The sequence below is a fragment of the Artemia franciscana genome, chromosome 6, assembly GCF_032884065.1.
Source record: "Artemia franciscana chromosome 6, ASM3288406v1, whole genome shotgun sequence".
NCBI lineage: Eukaryota > Metazoa > Arthropoda > Branchiopoda > Anostraca > Artemiidae > Artemia > Artemia franciscana.
Window position 1 is genome coordinate 27,430,039 of NC_088868.1, and position 19,727 is coordinate 27,449,765.

The 19,727-nt window shown below is 35.6% G+C and overlaps 1 long non-coding RNA gene across 5 annotated transcripts; it reads left to right on the forward strand.

Annotated features, from left to right (window-relative positions):
- Positions 1–161: 161 nt before the first annotated feature.
- On the forward strand, positions 162–14,798 carry LOC136028265 (uncharacterized). Of its 5 annotated transcripts, none has more exons than XR_010617786.1 (4): positions 162–176; positions 10,084–10,276; positions 13,923–13,997; positions 14,665–14,798. It is a non-coding gene; the product is annotated as an uncharacterized LOC136028265 (long non-coding RNA). The 5 variants fall into 5 exon arrangements; XR_010617790.1 differs by lacking the exon at positions 162–176 and adding an exon at positions 7,921–7,935; XR_010617788.1 differs by lacking the exon at positions 162–176 and adding an exon at positions 8,990–9,022.
- Positions 14,799–19,727: the final 4,929 nt, after the last annotated feature.

Here is a 19,727-nt window from a genome sequence, read left to right on the forward strand (position 1 = left end):
TAGCATTCATTCAGCGAACACCTTAAACCGGATTACTCTCACAAAGTTTTGATAAGACAAGAATGCATTCGAGGTAAATGCTCCTACTTTGCGTTGGACCATTCATTTAGTGTTCAGCAAGGTTAATTTGCTGTCGAAATTTTTTTGGATAGATTCAGATGCCAATATTATGCAAAGTGAGTAATTAAAGGAGTTCTCTGTGGTAGTATATTTGTACAGTCTATTTTTTCTTGGAGTTGAAATACTATTTTGTATAATAGGAGGACAGAGGAAGAAGGAAAAATCTGACGAGTTTTTTCTCGCATTCAGTCCTATTGAAGGAATCTCATTGAAATCACTAGCTGATAGTTTGAGTCTAGTTTTACAGAATGTTAAAGAAAATTCAACTACGTTAAATGAGCTGAATGTTAATTTTAAAGGATTAGATCAAAGGATTTCTAAGATCGAAGAATCTGTATAGGAATTGAAATTGGAGGTGGAAGGTATTAAGCCTAAAGTGATCAGCCTTGAGGTAGAAACCAATGATTTGAAGAGCCACATTACTGTGCTGGTTGATGAAAATCAAACAGTTCGTGGTAACGAACTGTAGTAAGGAGCGACCCGGCTCAATAGTAAACAAAACTCTAAAAAACGAAATTTTGATACATCAAAAGAATCGAATTTTCATGCTGACTCAAAATATATAAATTTCATCAAATTTAGTCTTTGTCATCAAAAGTTACGAGCCTGAGAAAATTTGCCTTATTTTGGAAAATAGGGCGAAACACCCCCTAAAAGTCATAGAATCTTAACGAAAAGCACACCATCGCATTCGGCGTATCAGAGAACCCTGTAGCAAAAATTTCAAGCTCATATCTACAAAAATATGGAATTTCGTATTTTTTGCCAGAAGACAAATCACGGGTGCGTGTTTATTTATTTATTTTTTTTCTTTTCCCTAGGGGTCATCGTATCGGCAAAGTGGTCCTAGAATGTCGCAAGAGAGCTCATTCTAACGGAAATGAAAAGTTCTAGTGCCCTTTTTAAAATTGGAGGGCACCTAGGCCCCCTCCCACGCTCATTTTTTCCCAAAGTCAACGGATCAAAGATTTGAGATAGCCATTTTGTTCCGCATAGTCAAAAACCATAATAACTATGTCTTTGGGGATGACTTACTCCCCCACAATCCCTGGGGAGGGGCTGCAAGTTACAAACTTTGACCAGTGTTTACATATAGTAATGGCTATTGGGAAGTGTGCAGACGTTTTCAGGGGGATTTTTTTTGTTTGGGAGTGGGGCTGAGGGGAGGATGCTATGTGGGAGGATCTTTCCTTGGAGGAATATGTCACGGAGGAGGAAAAATTCAATGAAAAGGGCGCAGGATTTTCTAGCATTACTATAAAAAAAACAATGAAAAAATAAACATGAAAACGTTTTTTCAATTGAAAGTAAGGAGTAGCATTGAAACTTAAAACAAACAGAGATTATTACTCATATGAGGGGTTCTAAAAAACACTTTAGCATAAAGAGCGAGGTATTTAGGAGGAGATAGATACCTCGCTCTTCATGCTATTTCAACTATTTATTCTACGGCCTTTCTGATTCAGGGATCATTCTTAAAGAATTGGGACGAAACTTACGATTTAGTGTAAAGAGCGAGGTATAAACGAGGGTACAAACCCCCTCGTATACATAATAAAAGTATAAAAATATAAAAGTTTGTTACGTAAGTTAATTCTTAAGTTACGTATATTTATACTAATAAAAACGTTCGTTAAAAATTAAAAGTTCTAGTTGCCTTTTTAAGTAACCGAATAATTGGAGGGCAACTCGGCCTCCTTCCCCACCCCTTATTTCTCAAAATCGTCTGATCAAACCTAAGAGAAAGCCATTTAGCCAAAAAAAGAATTAATATACAAATTTCATTTTAATAATTTATGTGCGAAGAGCCAAAATCAAACATGGATTAATTCAAAAACGTTCAAAAATTAAATAAGGAAAAACAATTTTTTTTAACTGAAAGTAAGGAGCGACATTAAAACTTAAAACGAACAGAAATTACTCCGTATATGAAAGGGACTGTTCCCTCCTCAGTGCCCCGCTCTTTACGCTAAAGTTTTCCACTGTTTTAAAAAGTAAATTTGAGAGAAAGAGTCAAACTTGAGCGCAAAGAGCGGGGCGTTGAGGATGGAATAGCCCCTTTCATGTACGGAGTAATTTCTGTTCGTTTTAAGTTTTAATGTCGCTCCTTACTTTCAGTTAAAAAAACTTGTTTTTCTTTATTTAATCAAACAGTTCGTGGTAACGAACTGTAGTATGGAGCGACCCAGCTCAATAGTAACCAAAACTCTAAAAAATGAAATTTTGATACCAATAGCTATATCAAAAGAATCACATTTTAATGGTGGTTTTAAATATATAAGTTTCATCAAGTTTAGTCTTACCCATCAAAAGTTACGAGCCTGAGAAAATTTGCGTTATTTTAGAAAATAGGGGGAAACACCCCCTAAAAGTCATAGAATCTTAACGAAAATCACACCATCAGATTCAGCGTATCAGAGAACCCTATTGTAGAAGTTTCGAGCTCCTATCTACAAAAATGTGGAATTTTGCATTTTTTGCCAGAAGGCAGATCACGGATGCGTGTTTATTTGTTTTTTTGTTTTTTTGTTTTTTTTCCCAGGGGTGATCGTATCGACCCAGTTGTCCTAGAATGTTGCAAGAGGGCTCATTCTAACGGAAATGAAAAGTTCTAGTGCCCTTTTTAAGTGACCAAAAAAATTGGAGGGCACCTAGGCCCCCTCCCACGCTAATTATTTTCCCAAAGTCAACGGATCAAAATTCTGAGATAGCCATTTTATTCAGCGTAGTCGAAAAACCTTATAACTATGTCTTTGGGGACGAGTTACTCCCCCACAGTCCCCGTGGGAGGGGCAACAAGTTACAAACTTTGACCTGTGCTTACATATAGTAATGGTTATTGGGAAGTATACAGGCGTTTTCAGGAGGATTTTTTTGGTTGGGGGAGGGGTTGAGAAGAGTGGGATATGCTGGGGGAACTTTCCATCGAGAATTTGTCATGGGAGAAGAAAACTTCCATGAAGGGAGAGCAGGATTTACTAGCATTATTTAAAAAAAAAATTAAAAAATAAATGTGAAAAAGCTTTTTCAGCTGGAAGTAAGGAACAGCAATAAAACTTAAAACAAACAGAAATTATTACCCATATAAGGGGCTCACCTCCTTATGATACCTAGCTCTTTACGCTAAAGTATTTTTAGTAATTTCAACTATTTATTCTACGGCTTTTGTGATTCAGGGGTCATTCTTAATGAATTGGGATAAAATTTAAGCTTTAGTGTAAAGAGCGAGGTACTGACGATGGGGCGAATCCCCTCATATATGTAATAAAAACATGAGAATACAAAAGTTCTTTACGTAAGCTAATTTATAAGTTACGTAAATCTTTTACCAATAAAAAGATTCGTAAAAAATTAAAAGTTCTAGTTGCCTTTTTAATTAACCAAAAAATTGGAGGGCAACTAGGCTTCGCCCCCGCTCTTTTTTTCTCAAAATCATTCGATCAAAATTATGAGAAAGCCATTTAGCCCCCCAAAAAAATATGCAAATTTTGTTTTGATTATTCCTCTGCGGAGAGCCAAAATCAAAACATGCATTGATTCAAAAACGTTCAGAAATTAAATTAAAAAAAAACGAGTTTTTTTAACTGAAAGTAAGGAGCGACATTAAAACTTAAAACGCACAGAAATTACTTCGTATATGAAAGAGGCTGCTTCCTCATCAACGCCCCGCTCTTTACGCCAAAGTTTTTTACTGTTTTAAAAAGAAGAATTGAGAGAAAGAGTCAAACTTTAGCGTAAAGAGCGGGGCGTTGATGAGGAAGCAGCCCCTTTCATATACGAAGTAATTTCTGTTCGTTTTAAGTTTTAATGTCGCTCCTTACTTTCAGTTAAAACAAGAGCTAAGAGCTCATATGGCACTTGTGACGAGGTCGGAAGAGCCGAGAGCTCATATGGTACGAGGTCGGAAGAGCCAAGAGCTCATTTGGACGAGGTCGGAAGAGCCGAGAGCTCATATGGTACGAGGTCGGAAGAGCCAAGAGCTCATTTGGCACTTGTGAGAAGGTCAGAACCTAAAGTTAAACTTTATAGCACAAGATCCTTCTAAATATCAAATTTCATTAAGATCTGGTCACCCTTTCGTAAGTTACAAATACCTCAATTTTCAAAATTACCTCCCCCCTCCCAATTCCACCAAAGAGAGCAGATCCGGTCCAGTTATGTCAGTCACGTATCTTAGACAGGTTTCTATTCTTCCCATCCAGTTTCATCCTGATCTCACCGCTTTAAGTATTTTCTAGGATTTCCGGTACCCCCAACTGCCCCCCCCAATTACGTTTGATCCGGTTGAGATTTAAAATAAGATATCAGAGTTATGAGGACCTTCTAAATATGAAGTTTCATGAAGATCCGATCACTCCTTCGTAAGTTAAAAATACGTTATTTTTCTTATTTTTCAGAATTACCCCCCCCCCCCGCAATTGAGCGGATCCGTTCCAATTATGTAAATTACGTATGCAAGACTTTTGCTTATTTTTCCAACCAAGTTTCATCCCAATCCCTCCAATCTAAGCGTTTCCCATCATTTTAGGTCTCCCCACCCCAAACTTCCCCCAATGTCACCAGATCCGGTCAGGATTTAAAATAAGAGCTTTGAGCCACGATATCCTTCTAAAAATCAAATTTCATGGAGATCTAATCACCCGTTCGTAAGTTAAAAATACCTCATTTTTTCTAATTTTTCAGAATTAACCCCCCCCCAACTACCCCAAAGAGAGCGGATCCGTTCCGTTTATGTCAATCATCTATCTAGGACTTGTGTTTATTTTTCCCACCATGTTTCATCCCGATCCCTCCACTCTAAGTGTTTTCCAAGTTTTAGGTTCCCCCTCCCAACTCCCCGCCCCCATCACAAGATCTGGTCGGGATTTAGAATAAGAGCTCTAAGACACGATATCCTTCTAAACATCAAATTTCATTGAGATCCGATCACCCGTTCGCAAGTTGAAAATACCTCATTTTTCTAATTTTTAAGACTTACTCCCCCCCCCAACTACCCCAAAGAGAACAAATAAGTTCCGATTATGTCAATCATGTATCTAGGACTTGCGCTTATTTTTCCCATCAAGTTTCATCCCGATCCCTCTACTCTAAGTGTTTTCCAAGATTTTAGGTTTCCCCCCTCCAACTCCCCCCAATGTCATCAGACCCAGTCGGGATTTAAAATAAGAGCTCTGAGACACAATATCATTCCAAACATCAAATTTCATTAAGATCCAATCACCCGCTCATAAGTTAAAAATACTTCATTTTTTGTATTTTTCCGAATTAACCGGCCCCTATTCCCCCCCCCCAGATGGTCAAATCGGGAAAACGACTATTTCTGATTTAATCTGGTCCGGTCCCTGATACGCTTGCCAAATTTCATCGTCCTAGCTTACCTGGAAGTGCCTAAAGTAGCAAAACCGGGACTTTAGGTTTTCTCCCTTCGACTCCCCCCAATGTCATCAGATCCGGTCGGGATTTGAAATAAGAGCTCTAAGACACAATATCATTCCAAACATGAAATTTCATTAAGATCCAAATACCCGCTGATAAGTTAAAAATACTTCATTTTTTCTATTTTTTGCGAATTAACCGGGCCCCCACTCCCCCCCCCCCCAGATGGTCAAATCGGGAAAACGACTATTTCTAATTTAATCTGGTGCGGTCCCTGATACGCTTGCCAAATTTCATCGTCCTAGCTTACCTGGAAGTGCCTAAAGTAGCAAAACCGGGACAGACCGACAGACCGACAGAATTGGCGACTGCTATATGTCACTTGGTTAATACCAAGTGCCATAAAAACTTGTTTTTCTTTATTTAATTATTTACTGAAATCGCAGTTATCTAGCCTAAAGCATACAATGATGAAGTTGGAAAGTAAAGAAACTGATAAAAATATTCTAGTATGGAACGTGACAGCGATTGACACTGTAAACGCTAAGGCGATTTTCGATAGTATATTTTCGTCATGCCTTAGTATTCTCAGATGCAATCTGCATTAAATTACTTTTAAGCCATCGTAATACTAATGTCATCCAATGTCAAATGACATTACTCAAAATTAAGGTCTTTGAACCTAGTGAGGGCTGAAAGCGTTGAGCATGAGTATGTGAAGCTTCAGAACACATGACTATGGGTGGTTTCGTTGTTGCACTGACATGAAGTATGACACAGACTGCAAACCATAAATAAGAAAACAATATATTTATATAATTGTTAGCATAATAAACTTATGTAAATTTGAATTGTTTCCATTAGGGCTGGCAGGCTATCGCAAGATCGCAGAGAAATGTTTAATGGCTGGTTTAAAAGCTACGCTTTTTTATAAATTTGAATTAATTTTAATTAATCTCCTTTGGTAAGTGCAACACTTCTCTATATGGTAGTTTTTGGTACCGTTTCTTTTTTGGGTACTAAATAAAAAAACAAGTTTTTTTTTTAACTGAAAGTAAGGAGCGACATTAGTCCCTTTCATATACGGAGTAATTTCTGTTCGTTTTAAGTTTTAATGTCGCTCCTTACTTTCAGTTCAAAAAAAAAAATATTTAGTTTCTGAACGTTTTTGAATTAATGCATGTTTTAATTTTGGCTCTCCGCACATGAATAATTAAAACGAAATTTGCATAATAATTTTGTCGGCTAAATGGCTTTCTCTTAGTTTTGAATGGACGATTTTGTAAAAAAAGGGGTTGGGTAGGAGGCCAAGTTGCCCTCCAATCTTTTGGTTACTTAAAAGGGCAACTAGAGCTTTTAATTTTTTACGAACGTTTTTATTAGTAAAATATACGTAACTTATGAATTAACTTATGTAAGGAACTTCTATGTTCGTATATTTTTATTACGTATATGATGAGGTTTTCCCCCTCGTTAATACCTCGCTCTTTACACTAAAGCTTAAATTTTGTCCCAATTCCTTAAGAATGACCCTTGAATCACAAAGGCCGTAGAATAAATAGTTGGAATTACTAATTTAGTGCAAAGAGTGAGGTATTTAGGAGAAGACGAACCCCCCCCCCCATATGCGTAATAATTTCTGTTTGTTTTAAGTTTTAATACTGCTCCTTACTTTCAACTGAAAAAAACTTTTTCATATTTATTTTTTCGTTGTTTTTTGTTTTAAATAATGCTAGAAAATCCCGCTTCCCCTTCATGGAAATTCCCTTCCTCCACGACGAATTCCTCCATGGAAAGATCCTCCCATGTAACTCCTTTCCCTAACCCCCCCAGCCAAAAAATCCCCTGAAAACGTCTGCACACTTCCCAATTACCATGACTATATGTAAACACTGGTCAAAGTTTGTAACTTGCAGCCCCTTCCCCAGGGACTGTGAGGAAGTAGGTTGTCCCCAAAGACATAGTTATTAGGTCTCTCGACTATGTTGAAAAAAAAATGGCTATCTCAAAATTTGATCCGTTGACTTCTTAAAAAATGAGCGTGAGAGGTGGGTGCCCTCTAATTTTTGGAAATTGGAGGTGCCCTCCAATTTTTCCGTCATCTAAAAATGGCACTAGTTATATTAAGTTCCGTTAGAATGAGCCCTCTCGCGACATTCTGGGACCACAGGGTCGATACGATCACCCATAGGGAAAAAGAAGAAGAAAAAAAAAAATAAAAAATAAACACGCACCTGTGATTAGTCTTATGCGAAAAAAAAAAAAAACAACTAAATTCCACACTTTCGTAGATAAGACCTTGAAACTTCTACAGTAAGGTTCTTTGATACGTTGAATGCGATGGTGTTATTTTTTTTAAAGATTCTATGACTTTTAGGGGATGTTTCCACCTATTTCCCAAAATGAAACCAATTTTCTCAGGCTTGTAATTTTAGATGGGTAAGAGTAAATTTGATGAAACTTATATATTTAAAATCATTATAAAAATCGGATTCTTTTGATGTATCTATTAGCATCAAAGATCCGTTTTTTGGAGTTTCGTTTAGTTTTAGAGTTTAGTTTAGTTTTAGTTTTAGTTTTAGTTCGTTAGAGTTTCGTTTTTAGAGTTTCGTTTACTATTGAGCCGGTCGCTCCTGACTACAGTTCGTTACCACGAACTGTTTGAAAGGCTAGGATGCATAGTGAATGTTCCAGTGTAATATTGTTATCCAGTGTACTCCACTTCCTTGTATAACCCCTCTCTCATCCTCCTTAGTAAGTAAAATTAAAAAACGGAGGTTGAATATAATGGCATTTACTCGTTTTCATGGATATATTTGAATTTTTTATTTTCAAAAATCTCAAAGATACCAACGATAACATACCCAGCAGTGTGTGTATATATTTTCTAAATCCGAATATTTGTAGAATCAGAAAAACTAGCGTTTTACTGAAAACTGAGGTTGCTTTACTTTTGCAGTGAATCTTTATTGTAGATTAAAAGTTATCGACGCCGCAGTTGGTAGAGAGCCTTATAAATTATTTTTTTTATTTTCTGAAGGCTACTTAAGAAATTTCCTGTTCCAAAGCATCCTTTTTCGAGAGTAAGTTTTGTGTTTTCAGTTAATCGCTTGTTTTTAGAATTCTAATAGATAATGGAAAATATTACGGGCAAGTTTACTTTAGCTAGTTTTGTAGATATATTTTGCATAATGGTAAACAGAGAAATATTTCGTTTAATTTTTTTTAATGAAATTCTATCGAGAGATATTTACCACTAACAGGTGAGATATTGACAACTGGCAAACACCTCAAAAGGCAAGAGTAAAATCTTCTGCTTTAGAAAAATATTTGCTCAGTTCATGTTTCTGTAAGAGAGTTTGGCTGCAATCTATCGGATACAGAATCCCTTTTATTTTAGTTTTCGCCACTTTACGGCATTCGCGGCCGCAGCCTTCTATATGACGCAGTATCCTGATTATCTTACGCGGAACTCACGCATTTGGATACACATTTAAACTATAATTGCGGCTACAGCTACAGAGTGGTAAAGTGGTAGAGGAATCTAGGTGCAATCCCCGATCTATCCCCCCACCTGAAAAATTAGTCTCGGTGAATTCCTCCCAAGGAAAATTACCCCATCAGCGTATTCTCCTAGAAAAATCCCCCCGTTGAAAATTATCTCCCGTGGAAAATTCCCCGACAAAAAATTCCTCCTGTTGAATTGCCCCTCCCCCAGATAATTCCCACACATATTCCCCTGGATAATTCCAAATGTTCATTAAAAGGATAATTGAAAGTTACTTACTGTCGTTAAATTGTATGTACCAATGTATATAACTTGTGTTGTAGCTTCACGCTTTTTCTGTTTTCCGCACAGTAGAGATATCTAAATACCCGTAATTTGGTTTTAGGCTTGATAATACAAATATAAGATTTGATTATTTACCCAGAATATCCTCCTTTTGAAACATGTATATTCAAATACTTCTAGAAATTTTCGACTTAACGCTCTTAGGCTTAGCCTTACTAGTTGTCATTTCCATTAAATCTTTCCTTACCACATCCTTCCACCCCATCAATAACTCATTTTATTTGTTTCATAAAAGTAGAATTCCACAAATTAGCCATGTACTGAAAACTGAGCTTGCTTGAGTCAACACAGAATTATAAGTGTATGCTAAAATGTTGCAAATTTCATGGACGGAGAAACATTATTAGGAACCTTATAAATAAGTTTTTTATTTTCTACATGTTACTTCTCAGATTTTCTGCTGCTAACGGACCATCTTGTTTTCTTTGGGAGGGGGTAGTTTTTTTTTCAATAAAGCGCTAGTTTTCAGAACTCGACAGATTTTATAAATCTCCCCAATCAGTTGTTTGAGTTAGCTTTGTAGATATGTCTTCCATAATCTGCGGAACAATAGTTATTGTTCCTTTTAAAATTCAACTCCTTTCTTTATCTCTGCAAGGTTTTTTTTAATTAATCCAACACAACAGCCTAACGGGCTGTTGCTAAAAAAATAAAATTTAAATGAAAAGCGCCAAAGGTTTTTTAGTAATTTATATATTGTGTTCAGCGTTATTTTCATCTCACTTTTCTGTTAGGTCCGCAGCATTCACGGCTGTAAGTTGCTACGGCGTAAAATTCAGGTTATCTTACACGGTACTCGTGCAATTTGATGAAGATTTTTATGTATAAAAGCAACGGCGAAAATTGAATTTTCAAGAGTGTGTCAAGAGACTCGTATCAATTGAAAGAAGCTTACTTTCTAACGGAGAAACATGGACTGTTGTAAAAGTAAGTAGTTTTTCTTTGGTAGAAACATTGAATGAAAGGAGAATTGATTTTATTTTTTAATGAGTTTTGCAGTGGTGTCCAGATCAACTGCACCCAAGCACTTCCCTCTTGAGTATAGGTAATTATCAAGGCGTAATTTGCCATAGTTTTATTTGCAAAATTTGCGGTAGTTATTAACATCGTTATTAAATATACTTACTTGTAGAATCAGAATTTCATCCATAATCAAAATGCAATATTCATTTCCGCTGCAAATTATCCTGCATCTCATAACTGTGAAACATATATGCTTAAGTGTATATAGGGGGGGGGAAAGTCATATACTCTTCTAAACTATGCTCTACTTTAATAACTAAAGAGTAGCAGCCTATTGTTCCTATTCCCTCCCCCGCCTAATGCGAAAAGGTGTAGTTCTAGGCTATATACAAAATTTTGTTGATTCAGCTGGTCTGCAATTTTGTACTTAGCCTTTTTGTATGAATAGGTAGTTCATAATTCAAAATAATACTAATTTGAAGAAAAACCTTACTTATTTTTATTATTTTTTTTAAAACATCTCATCTTCTCTTCTGAACTAAATGGTACAAAAACAAAAATTCTTTAGCCTCTTTCACTACATTCATAAAATTTATATTTACTAAACTGTCAGGGTAGTTTTCATCCCAGTCTCCTCACCCTGATGCATGGATGTAAGATTTGGTATTATAAAAAAGTTTCCTGATATTTTTTTGTCAAATTGGCAATGTTTCGCATTATAAACCACCTATTGATGGTATCCAGCTCTGGGTTGGGAGGATTCAATTTCCACTTCATTTCATCAGTTCTTATAAATTCATCAATTTATACTTCTGGTGTTGTTTTACTTGCTTATTGTCCTTATTTTGCTGTTTCTCCAGAATCTGAACTTTTGTTACTTAATATTCATTTGGAGCTGCTTTTTATTGTCGGGTCCTTGTTTAATAAACTTATGAAGAACAAGATGGAAACAAATAGATAAATAATAAAATTAAATAGCCAAGAAAGAAGAGTAATGCCAGCCAGTTGACAGTATAAGTAGTGACAATGACAAAAGCAGATGTCAAATAGTTCGTGGTAACGAACTGTAATAAGGAGCGACTCGGCTCAATAGTAACCGAAACTCTAAAAAATGGAATTTTGATATCAATAGTTACATCAAAAGGATTGCATTTTAATACTGATTTTAAATATATAAGTTTCATCAAGATTAGTAATACCCGTCAAAAGTTACGAGCCTGAGAACATTACCCTCATTTTAGGAAATACAGGGAAACACCCCCTAAAAGTCATAAAATCTTAACGAAAATCACATCATCAGATTCAGCGTATCAAAGAACCTTATCGTAGAAGTTTCTAGCTCCTATCTACAAAAATGTGGAATTTCGCATTTTTTGCCAGAAGACAGATCACGGATGCGTGTTTATTTGTTTGTTTTTTTTTTTGTTTTGTTTTTTTTTCTTGTTTTTTTTTGTTTGTTTTTTTTGTTTTTTTTCCCCAGGGTTGATCGTATCGACTGAGTGGTCCTACAATGTCGTGAGAGGGCTCATTCTAACGAAAATAAAAAGTTCTAGTGCTCTTTAAGTGACCAAAAAATTGGAGGGCACCTAGGCCCCCTCCCACGCTCATTTTTTCCCCAAAAGTCGCAGGATCAAAATTCTGAGAGCCATTTACTCCCCCGCAGTCCCCGTGGGAGGGGCTGCAAGTTACTAACTTTGACCTGTACTACATATAGTAATGGTTACTGGGAAGTGTACAGACGTTTCAGGGGGATTTTTTTGTTCAGGGGGGAGATTTGAGGGGGGGTTACGTGGGAGGATATTTCCATGGAGAAACTTGTCATGGGGAAAGAGAATTTCAATGAAGGGGGCGCATGATTTTCTAGCATTATTTGAAAAAAAAACAATGAAAAAATAATTATGAAAAGTTTTTTTCTACTGAAAGTAAGGAGCAGCATTAAAACTTAAAACGAACAAAACTTATTACGCATATGACGGGCTAACCTCGTTATACCTCATTCTTTACGCTAAAGTATTTTTAGTAATTTCAACTATTTATTCTACGGCCTTTGTGATTCAAAGCTCATTCTTAAGGAATTGGGACAAAATTTTAAAATTTAAGCTTTAGGGTAAAGAGCGAGGTATTGACGAGGGTTGAACCCCCTCATACACGCAATAAAAACATACGAATATAGAAGTTAGTTACGTAAATTAATTTCGTAAGTTACGTATATTTTTTACCAAAGAAAACTTGTAAAAAATTAAAAGTTCTTGTTGCTTTTTTAAGTAATCAAAAAATTGGAGGGTAACTAGGCCTCCTCCCTCGCTCCTTTTTTCTCAAAATCTTCTGATTAATTGAAATTAATGAATATGCAAATTTCGTTTTAATTATTTATGACAAACATGAGATCAAAACATGCATTAATTCAAAAACGTCTAGAAATTAAATAAAAAAAACAAGTTTTTTTTAAAATGAAAGTAAGGAGCAACATTAAAACTTAAAACGAACAGAAATTACTCCGTATATGAAAGGGGCTTTTCCTCCTCAACGCCCCGCTCGTTACGCTAAAGTTTCTTACTGTTTTAAAAATAGAGTTAAGAGAAAGAGTCAAACCTAGTGACACGATTTTCATTAAAATTGCGATAAGATGATCTTAATTTATATTCTTTTTTTAGCACTTAAGACGTCTCGGTGGAGGATCTTATCGAAATAACTGTTTTTGTCACTTTCGCTCTTCTGTACACTGACATTACCCTGCTTTTCCCGTCTTCTTAATTTTATATTTCACTTGTTTTTTTCTTATTTGTCATAATCATATGTAGCCACTGTTGTCTCGGGATGTAGTTAATACTTTCAACTTAGTTAAATTATCCTGGAGATTGAACTTTTTCGACTTGGAATTTGATTATTTTCCTGGGAAAAATGGTTTTATCAGCTGTAAAAAAAATAAAAAAGTATTTACAGTTTATTTGTTTGAAAAAAACTAAGAAGCAAAATTTCGGTAGGCAAATTTGACCTGGGTCTAGAACCAATTGCAAAAGGGGAAATTTTCCATTTGTCATTTGTAATTTTAGTTGGAAAGTGTGAAATTGAATTTCCTATTCTTAACATCTAACCGGTTTTTGGTTTTCAAAAGAAGTTAAATTTGATTGTTTTCCTTTAGTTTACCAATAAAGTTCAGTAAACTTTTACTTCGTAATTCTTAAGGTTGGATGTTTTGGAAAGTAAATTGAAAAGAAAAGCGGCTATTCCTCCTTGACTTCAATTGCCTTCGAAGTTTCTACTTTTAAATCCATTCATGTAACAGTAAATTCACACAAGGCATTACTTCTGCTTAGAAGTTAACATATCTTGTGTTACTTTTTGACCTTACAAGAGCTGCACCAGGTTTCTTAAACAAACAAAAAATGTATATTTATCCTTGTTTTGGCATCTATTCCAAAAGGATTATTTTCATTTCAGAGTTGATACAACGACTGTATCATGGAGGGGGATAAATGAACCCGGAGCCACCCCTTCTTTCTTGTGCCTTTTATGTGTCAAGAGCCCTTGAAATTTTCGAACTTTTCTGACTTGAAAGGCAGTTTCTGTGGATAGTTAAGATAGTACTGAATTTGATCATTTGTTCTAGATGGCTGTACTTGCTCTGGATCTTGCAATTGTTCCCCGGACTGCAAATGCTGTAAAGGGTGTGAGTGCAAGGGCAGTAAGTATCTATTTCAACTATTTCACCAATTAAGTATATACATATAAACTGCGGTGAGTTGTTAGTAGTAGTAGCACATTATGTATACACATAATATACGTACATGGGTATATGTACATCCAATCTATTTTATCTCTTAATATCGATACTTCAAGAAACCTCAAAACAGACATGGCCAAATGAGTTTCTTTGGATACAGGGCACCTGTTAAAATAACCTAAATAAAAGGAAATGTATGCCATTTTTTGGGCGGAGTATAAACTAGAAGGCCTTTCTACGTTCGTACTTGTTTCTTAAGGTGGTTTACATAAATTAAATAATTTTGGGTAGGTGAATGAGGTCTAATTGTAGGCTAGCAAACAATTTATTTTTGGATTCTTTGTTTAAATTCGATTAGTTCCGTAAGTTTCGCAAGCTGATGCGAAATAAGTCCCTCGTGGCTCCCAAGAATGTACACTTTGAATCTTTGTTGTTCATAGGCATATTTTTTTTTCCTTTCCTAATTTCTTTTAAGAGTAAAGTGAAAAAAAAAAAAAACAAAAAAGAATAAATAAGGAATTGCTGCTCAAAAAACAACTTACAAATACTATTTAATCGACTTAGTTGAATTATTTGAATTAGCTATTATGGACGGTTCTTTTATATTAATTATTCCTCTTTTTTTCAGGGCCAGAATGCAAATGTGAAAAGAACTGCCCATGCAGCTCCTGTGGCTGTCATTGAGTAACAAGCGTCTTTTCTTGATATTTAAATGTACTATTTTAATTTGTTTGCAATACAATGATTTTTATGCTTTTGAAACTTTAGCTGTATTTTTCTTTCCTATATCAGAATTCCTGGCTTGTGTGTTACCTAAATATTCATTCGCTTCGTAAAAAAAGGATAAATTTCACCAATTTAAGAAACTGTTCAAAGTTCTTTAACATATTAAGTTTAATTACATAATTTCTAATGTAGATTGTAGTCTTTTTGGGGGAATTTTATCGAATTTCCAAGATTATATTAAGAACCCATATATTTTTTTAGTTTCTTTAGAAATATTCCATTTTAAATACTAAGATTCAGCATGAATATTATTAATATATCATGAAAAGAGAAATCACCAATGCAACATAATATAATATAATTATAATTATATTATTATTATATATAAGTATATACATTATATTATAAGTATATAATATAATTAAAAGATTTTTAAGTTTTAATGTCGCTCCTTACTTTCAGTTGAAGAAACTAGTTTTTATGGCACTTGATATTAACCAAGTGAGATATAGCAATCGCAAATTCTGTCGGGTCTGTCGGTCTGTAGGTCCCAGTTTTGCTACTTTAGGCACTTCCAGGTAAGCTAGGACGATGAAATTTGGCAGGCGTATCAGGGACCGGACCAGATTAAATTAGAAATAGTCGTTTTCCCGATTTGACCATCTGGAGGGGGGAATGGGGGGCCGGTTAATTCGGAAAAAAATAGAAAAAATGAATTATTTTTAACTTACGAACGGTTGATCAGATCTTAATGAAATTTGGTTTTTGGAAGGATATTGTGCCTCAGAGCTGTTATTTTAAATCCTGAGTGGATCTGGTGACATTGGGGGGGGGGGAGGGGAAAACCTAAAATCTTGGAAAACACTTAGAGTGGAGGGGTCGGGATGAAACTTGGTGGAAAAAATAAGTACAAGTCCTAGATACATGATTGACATAACCGGAACGGATCCGCTCTCTTTGGGGCAGTTGGGGGGGGGGTATTTTTAACTTACGAACGGGTGATCGGATCTCAATGAAATTTGATATTTAGAAGGATATCATGTCTCAAAGCTCTTATTTTAAATCCCGACCGGATTTGGTGATATTGGGGGGAGTTTGGAGGGGGACCTAAAATCATGGAAAACGCTTATATTGGAGGGATCGGGATGAAACTTGGTGGGAAAAATAAGCAGAAGTTTTAGATAATTCTGAAAATTCAGAAAAAATGAGGTATTTTTAACTTACGAACGGGTGATCGGATCTCAGTGAAATTTGATGTTTAGAAGGATATTGTGTCTTAGAGCTCTTATTTTAAATCCCGACCGGATCTGGTGACATTGGGGGGGAGTTGGAAGGGGGAAACCTAAAACTTGGAAAACACTTAGAGTGGAGGGATCGGGTTGAAACTTGGTGGGAAAAATAAGCACAAGTCCTAGATACATAATTGACATAAACGGAACGGATCCGCTTTCTTTGGGGTAGTTGTAGGGGGGGGGGGGGGGTTATTTCTGAAAAATTAGAAAAAATGAGGTATTTTTATCTTACGAACGGGTGATCGGATCTCAATGAAATTTGATATTTAGAAGGATATCGTGTCTCAGTGTTCTTATTTGAAACCCGACCGGATGTGGTGGCATTGGGGGGGGGGGAGTTGGGAGGGGGAAACCTAAAACTTGGAAAACACTTGGAGTGAAGGGATCGGGATGAAACTTGGTGGGAAAAATAAGCACAAATCCTAGATACATGATTGACATAACCGGAATGGATCGGCTCCCTTTGGGGTAGTTGGGGGAGGGGTTAATTCTGAATAATTAGAAAAAATGAGATATTTTTAACTTACGAACGGGTGATCGGATCTCAATGAAATTTGATATTTAGAAGGATATCATGTCTCAAAGCTCTTATTTTAAATGCTGACCAGATCTGGTGACATTGGGGGAAGTTTGGGGTGGGGGAACCTAAAATCATGGAAAACGATTAGATTGGAGGGATCAGGATAAAACTTGGTGGGAAAAACAAGCAGAAGTTTTACATACGTGATTTACATAATTGGAACGGATCCGCTCTATTGGGGGGGGGGGGGTTATTCTGAAAAATAAGAAAAAATTACGTATTTTTAACTTACGAAGGAGTGATCGGATCTTCATGAAACCTCATATTTAGAAGGACCTCGTAACTCAGATCTCTTATTTTAAATCTCAACCGGATCAAGCGTAATTGGGGGGGGGAGCAGTTGGGGGGACCAGAAATCTTAGAAAATATTTAAAGCGGTGAGATCAGGATGATACTGGATGGGAAGAATAGAAACCTGTCTAAGATACGTGACTGACATAACCGGACCGGATCTGCTCTCTTTGGTAGAATTGGGGGGGGGGTAATTTTGAAAATTGAGGGATTCGTAACTTACGAAAGGGTGACCAGATCTTAATGAAATTTGATATTTAGAAGGATCTTGTGCTTTAAAGTTCTAATTTTAAATTCCGACTAGATCCTGTGACATTGGGGGGAGTTGGAGGGGGAAACCGGTATTCTTGGAAAATGTGAAAATTGGCGTATTTTTATCTTACGTATAGATAATCGGATCTTAATGAAATTTGATTTTTAGAAGGAATTCATGTCTCAGAGCTCTTATTTCGAATCCCGACCAGATCTTTTGACATTGGGGGGAGTTGGAGGGAGAAATCTTGGAAAAATACTTGGAGTGGAGGAATCGGGTAGTGGAGGCTTGGTGGATAGGATAAACAAATGTCCTTGATACCTGATTGACAGAATCGTACTGGATTCGCTCTCTTTGGGGGAGTTGGGGGGAGGGGGTTCAGTGATTTGGCGAGTTTGGTACTTCTGGACGTGCTAGGACGATGAAAATTGGTAGGCGTGTCAGGGAGCTGCACAATTTGACTTGATAAAGTCGTTTTCCCAGATTCGACCATCTGGGGGGCTAGAGGGAGAGGAAAAATTAGAAAAAATTAGGTATTTATAACTTACGAGTGGGTGATCGGATCTTAATGAATTTTGATATTTAGAAGGACATCGTGACTCAGAGCTCTTATTTTAAATCCTCACCGGCATTAAGCCTCTTATTTTCCTTTTTAAATCAATCTATTGATTCATAGAATTTTGTTAGAGCTCATACCATATGATCTGTTGGCTCTTCTCGCCTCGTCACAAGTGCCATATGAGCTCATAGCTCTTGTTTTTTATTTGATCTAATGTAATAAACCGAGGAAATAGATGATCTGCAAATATACAAATTATGTGTCAATATCAGCTTCGAAGTTAGCATATCTTGTGTTACTCTTAGACCATACTAGAGTTGCACCAGGTTTCTTTAAAAAATAAAATGTATGTAGAAATTTTGTGCCAACCTTCCTGACTTGAGTGGCAGTTTCTGTGGGTAATTCCGGATGTTAGGATACATAGCGAACGTACCAGTGCAATATTGTTATCCAGTCTACACCTCTTCCTTGCATAATCCCTCTCCCATCCAACTCAGTAATTAAAACTAAAAAAAGGGAGTTTGAAAAAAAGAGCCTAATTAATATAATGACACTTATTCTTTTTCATGGATATAATTGAATTATTCTATTGTCAAAAATCTCAAAGATACCAACTATAACATACCCATCAGAGTGTGTATATTTTCCAATATATGTAGAAACCGAAAAACTAGCGTTTTACTGAAAACTAAGGTTGTTTTAGCTTTTCAGTGACTCAGTCAGTCACTCTTTCTCTCAACTCTACTTTTTAAAATAGTAAAAAACTTTAGCGTAAAGAGCTGGACGTTGATGAGGAAGCAGCCCCTTTCATATATGAAGTAATATCTGTTCGTATTAAGTTTTAATGTCCCTCTTTACTTTCAGTTAAAAAAACTTGTTGTTTTATTTAATTTCTGAACGTTTTGAATCAATGCATGTTTTGATTTTGGCTCTCCGCGGATGAATAATTAAAACGGAATTTGCATTTTTTTTTTTTGGCTAAATGGCTTTCTCATAGTTTTGATCGAATGATTTTGAGAAAAAAGGAGCGGAGGAGGAGGCCTAGTTGCCCTCCGATTTTTTGGTTACTTAGAAAGGCAACTAGAACTTTAATTTTTTTCAAATGTTTTTATTAGTAAAAGATATACGTAACTTACAAATTAGCTTGTATAACGAACTTTCGTATTCTCATGTTTTTATTACGTATATGAGGGGGTTCACCCCCTTGTCAGTACCTCGCGTGGTGTAAGAAAGAGAATAAAGATAAAGAGAGTTTTCAAAGTTGGAAGAATTTAATTATTAGTAGAATAAGAAATAAAATATATTCTAACTTAAAAAATAGTAACACTAAATCATTATTTTATAATGCGAAGATTAAAAAAGCAATTGCTAATCTACAGAATGAATTTGTAATTGTGCCAGTGGATAAATCTAATAATAATTTTGCCATAATTTGTCAGAAGCTGTATTGTGATATCTTAAAAAGGGAGTTATGCACAACTAATGTTTACGAAAAGGTAAATATAGAGGATGAGAATTTAATTGAAAAGACTGAAGAAATACTTTTTAAAAATTTTAATATTAAAATAAATGACAATGATAAAAAGTTCCCTTTCCTATATTGGACTGTAAAAATTTCATAAGAATCCCCCTAAACCACGGTTTATTGCTGGAGCAGCTAAATGTCCAACCCGCATTGCTGCTACTGACCTCTCTTTAATTTTAAAGGAAATTGTAAATAAACTTAAAACCTATTGTTCTGGTATTAAAATTTTTTCGAATTTTAATCCATATTGGAGTGTTAATAACTCACTGCAGGTGATAGATTCTTTAACAATGGTTTCAGCTAAAAGAATTGAATCTTTCGATTTTGCGACAATGTATACTAATTTATCACTTAATGTAGTGTTAGATAATTTAAAAACTGTTATCAAGAAATCTTTCCTCTTATCTAGTAAAAGGTTCTTAAAAATAGACACATATAATAAAAAAGCTATATGGACAAATTGCT